This window comes from Nematolebias whitei, chromosome 17 (assembly GCF_014905685.2).
Source record: "Nematolebias whitei isolate Nwh7 chromosome 17, NemWhi1, whole genome shotgun sequence".
Classification (NCBI taxonomy): Eukaryota; Metazoa; Chordata; class Actinopteri; order Cyprinodontiformes; family Rivulidae; genus Nematolebias; species Nematolebias whitei.
This window is the reverse complement of record NC_056514.1, coordinates 3,431,468-3,436,718: the sequence shown is the minus strand read 5'-3', so window position 1 is coordinate 3,436,718 and position 5,251 is coordinate 3,431,468. Positions and strand designations below refer to the sequence as shown.

General features: G+C 37.6%; 1 protein-coding gene across 3 annotated transcripts in view; it reads right to left on the bottom strand.

Annotated features, from left to right (window-relative positions):
• Positions 1 to 5,251, bottom strand: part of dcxr (dicarbonyl/L-xylulose reductase) — a 53,127-nt gene that overhangs the window by 46,688 nt on the left and 1,188 nt on the right. Inside the window, exon 1 of one of the 3 annotated variants that reach the window (XM_037690687.1) lies at positions 866 to 948. The exons of 1 other annotated variant lie outside the window; for it this stretch is intronic. The gene's annotated coding sequence lies outside the window, so the exon portion shown is untranslated. Of the gene's footprint in view, positions 1 to 865; positions 949 to 5,251 lie in introns of those variants that run through there. One more of the 3 variants, XM_037690688.1, reaches the window with a different exon arrangement.

Below are 5,251 nucleotides of genomic sequence, written 5' to 3'. Positions count from 1 at the left end.
GGACGGGTCGCAAGTCCATCACAGGGACACCCTGGACGGGTCTCCAGCCCATCACAGGGACACCCTGGACGGGTCTCCAGTCCATCACAGGGACACCCTGGACGGGTCGCAAGTCCATCACAGGGACACCCTGGACGGGTCTCCAGCCCATCACAGGGACACCCTGGACGGGTCTCCAGTCCATCACAGGGACACCCTGGACGGGTCGCAAGTCCATCACAGGGACACCCTGGACGGGTCTCCAGCCCATCACAGGGACACCCTGGACGGGTCTCCAGTCCATCACAGGGACACCCTGGACGGGTCTCCAGCCCATACCCTGGACGGGTCGCAAGTCCATCACAGGGACACCCTGGACGGGTCGCAAGTCCATCACAGGGCCACAAAGAGACAAACAAACATTCACTCTCTCACTCACACCTAGGGACAATTTAGAGTTACCAATCAGCCTAACATGCATGTTTTTGGTCTGTGGGAAGAAACCGGAGTACCTGGAGAAAACCCACGCATGCACGGAGAGAACATGCAAACTCCACCCAGAAGGCCCCTGGACCGGGATTTGAACCAGGGACCTGCTCGCTGAGAGGCAGCAGCTCTACCAGTTGGACCACTGCCCTGGTATTTATATATTCTTTGCTATTTTTATATCTTGTGATTCTTGTGTTTGTTCCTTTGTACTGAAACTCTGGCACAATAACTTCCTGCAGGATCAATAAAGTTCTATCTTTCCTTAAAAGCGGCTTCAAAACATTCTTCGCGTGTCCTTTTTGTCCATTCTCGGCCTCCATAGATTCCTTCTACGGACAACGTCCGCGCGCAGCTGAGCTCAGAGTCTGCTGCCTCGAGCTCCTCAACAACTACTGACCAGTTCAATGTGTCCCCGTCCTGCTCATGTCTCACCACCGACCTTCTTCTTCTTCTTCTTCTTCTTCTTCTTCTTCTTCTTTGAGGTTTATTGTCAAACAACGAAATTGGTGCATTACCGCCCCCGACTGGTGAGGAGTGTGGACCAAAATGTCACTCAAGGATTAAATTATCTTAAATAACTGTGTTGATTTAAGATAATGAAAGATTATCTGATAAATTTTACTATTAGAGTTATTTCTGAATAAATCAAATAATTCTAGTTTTACTTTAATTTTATTTAAATTTTGAATCAAATGTCGTCTTTCTTCCTCATACATTTTGCAGTGTAACATTACATGTTGTCTCATCTGCTCCACAGTACTCACACTTACCAGTGCAGTGTTTCCTAAAATAAAAAGAGCTGTTTAACCCAGTATGCCCAAATCTGAGACGAGAAATAATTGTTTCTTCTCTCCTCGTCCTCCCTGGACTTCTCATGTCTCCAGTTTTCTTTTGGATTTTATAGAACCAGCGTCCTTTCTTTTCTTCCTCCCATATCTTTTGCCATTTATCCTTCATTTTCTGTTTTATTAATAGTTTTATTTCTGATTTACTAAAATTAACTACTAAATTCACTGATGTATTTCTAGTGGCTTCCTTTGCAGCTTTATCTGCCATTTCATTTCCTGTAACACCATAATGAGCTGGTATCCATAAAAATGTATCATTAGACCCATCATATTTATTCTGTATAGTGTTTGTTGAATTTCTATTAAAATATCTGGCTGCTCTCTGAATGGTTACACTGGTAACTGACTAAGGATGAACTGGAGTCTGAACAAATCACTGATCTCAATGGTCTTGTTTCTTCAACCCACTGAATGGCTAATAATATTGTGAGCATTTCCCCTGTGTACACTGAAAGTCCATCGTTACTTCTTTTCCTAACTTTGATGTTGAACTCTGGAACAATGAAGGCTACACCGACTTTATTTACTAAGTTCTTGGAAGCATCTGTGTAAATTTGAACATAGCTGTAATATGTATCAATATGGTTCTGTACTGTATTTGAATTTAAAATGAACCCATTATTCTCATTTCTTTTTTTCAATAATGTAAAATCTACCATGGCATCTGGAAGTATCCAAGGTGGTATTACTGGTAATGGAGTTGTTTGACTTATATTGATCTGATCTATTTTGAGTTCTGTCGTTTTCTGATTCACAATCCAACCAAAACTTCTGATATCTTTTACTTCTTTTTCCCAGCAAGGTTCAACTGTCTCTTGTGTTGGATGATCCTGTCCATGACCTCCCAGTAATTTAGAGTTAGTTGTTCTCTTTTAATTTTGAGTGGTATTTCTCCCATTTCTACCAGTAGTGATGATGTTGGGGTAGATCTCATTGCACCTGTACACAGTCTCAATGCTTGATATTGAATACGGTCTAATTTTTGTAAAGTTGTATCTGCTGCTGAATTATAAACAATGTTTCCATAGTCTAGTACTGATCGAATTAATCCTGTGTATATATATATATATATATATATATATATATATATATATACACACACAGCCTTAAGGGCTTTCCTATCTGCCCCCCAGTCACTACCAGTTAAACACCTCATGATATTTAACACCTTCTTGCTTTTATCTAAAACTTTCTGTGCGTGTATATTCCATGTAATCCTCTCATCAAACCAGACCCCAAGAAATTTAAACTGCTTCACTTTTTCTAGTTCTTGGTTATATAACTTTAGTTTAATATCATCTCCAATTTTTTTCCTTGTAAAGAACATTGTCTTAGTCTTTTCTACCGAAAATCTAAATCCTCATTTGTATGACCATTTTTCAACTTTAGAAATAGCTTCTTGCATTTTTCTAATAATAAATCCCAAGTTCCTTCCCCTCTTCCACATTGCTCCGTCATCAGCAAAAAGAGAAAAACCCATCCCAGTATCTATAGTTTGAAACACATCATTTATCATTATTGTAAACAATAAAGGACTTATTATACACCCTTGTGGAGTTCCGTTTTCGACAATGTATTTTTCAGAATAATGGTTTCCTATCCTTATTTGTATTTGTCTCTTGGTAAGAAAATCTTTTATCCATCTGTACATCCGTCCTGTAATGCCTATATTTCTAATTTTAATTAATAAACCTTCTTTCCACATCATATCATACGCTTTTTCAATATCAAAAAACACTGCTACAATACTCTCTTTTTAACTTGGGCCTTTCTGATTTCATATTCCAAACTTAAAACTGAATCCATGGTGTTTCTACCTCTCCTAAAACCACTTTGATATTGTGACATATATCCGTTTGATTCTATATAGTATATCAACCTGTCATTAATCATTTTCTCCATTATTTTGCATATATTAGAATTTAATGCAATCGGTCTGTAATGTTCTGGGTTTGTGTCATCTTTGCCTGGCTTGTGTATTGGTATTATCACTGCTTCTTTCCATCCCTGTGGTAATTTTCCATTCTCCCAAACTTTATTATAAAGATCCAATAAAATGTCTTTAGAGGATTCACTAAGATGTTTCACCATTAAATAACAAATCTGATCTTTCCCAGGTGTTGTTAGCTTAAATTTCTGTAGGGCTCGATTTAGTTCTGATTTTGTAAAAGGAACATTTAATAGATCATTTCCATCCTCTACATGCTCCAAGATCTCTCTATTCTCTATCATTGTCATTTCTCTTCCCCTTTTCCCTTCCAAAGAAATATTATCTGAACTATGTATTTTGGTAAAGGTTTTATCCATCAGATCTGCCTTTTCTTCATCTTTTACTGCTGTAATTTGATCATCGCTTAGTACTGGATAACCATATTCTATTTTAATTCCATTCATTCTTCTTATCATTGTCCATACTTTATTAATCCCAGTTTCTCTTCCTACTGAATTACAGAAATGCCTCCAATAATCCCTTTTTGCACTTTTTATAGTTCTTCTCACAATGGCTTGACATCTCTTATATTCAATAAGATTTTGGGAGCTGTGATTCCTTTTTAACATTTTAAAAAACTTTATTTTGACTTTTGATTACTTTATCACACTCCTTTGTCCACCATGGAACAATCTTCTTACAGCCCTCACCTCCTTTCTTCTTTATAGATTTGTCAGCAGCCTGTATGATAGCATGACAAACAGACACATTTAGCTGATCAACTTCCATATTTACTCCTGATCACTTATACATCTAAATGTTTCCCAATCAGCATGACCAAAACACCATTTCTGCAAACCACCTGTCTTATATTTTTCAATATCCAATTTTATTTCTGTTATTATGGGATAGTGGTCGCTTCCTATTGTTGTATCTTTAACTATCTTCCATGTACTTATTCCTGCTATTGAATTTGATATTATTGTGAGGTCAATTGCTGATTCCATACCTGTTCTCATATCAACTCTTGTTCCCTTACCATCGTTTAAACAGACAAGATTTTTATTTTCCATTAATTCTTCAATAATTGTTCCATTACCATCATTCTTAGTGCCCCACAATGAGTTGTGTGCATTAAAATCACCGCACCAAAAGATGTTTCCATTTAAATAACTATTGAGTTCTTCCATTGATTCATGTGAAAGTCTTTTGCAAGGATTGTAAAAATTTATTACTTTGATGCTTTCCTTCCTGTTCCAAACTTCAACAACTAAATATTCTAAATGAGTTCCTTTTGCTAATAATCTAAAGTGCATTCCTGTTTTTACAAATGTTACACATGCCCCTCCCTGGGTCTCACTTCTATCTCTGCGTACACCAGTATATCCTCTAATAACAAAGTCTAAAGTTGCTTTGAGCCAAGTTTCCTGAATACATATTACGTCTGGTTTTTTGTTAAGATTTTTAATGAATCCTTTAAATTCTTGTCCATTTGCGATTAAACTTCGAGCGTTCCACTGTAGAATAATCAGAGTGCCCCCTCTCCTGATGTCCCTGACTTCCCATTTCCTCCCAGTTCTTTGTTAATATACTCCCATGAAATGTCTTTTATACCAAAAAATGTCTCTGCTCCTTTAACTATTATTTTAATTTTCTCTGTTTTGTACTTGACCTGGTCTGCACAGTTAATCACATACGCAATGAACAACATGATCCTCTCCACTGTAATTGTAGGTTCAGTTCTCTCTTTTGGTAACTGGGATGCTGGGTTTTGTTGTACACTCATCTCTCTCTTTCCAGTTTGTTCTTGAACTTTTTTCACAGCTTCAGCGTAGCTGATATTAGTTACTGTTTTAATTTGCTCCACTTTAATGGCCTTTTTCCAAATTTCACATCCTCCAAAAGTCACTCTATGCTGTCCCCCACAATTACAACATTTATCTTGGGCATTGTCACCACACTCTTCATATCTGTGATCACTCCTCATATCTATGATCACTCCTCA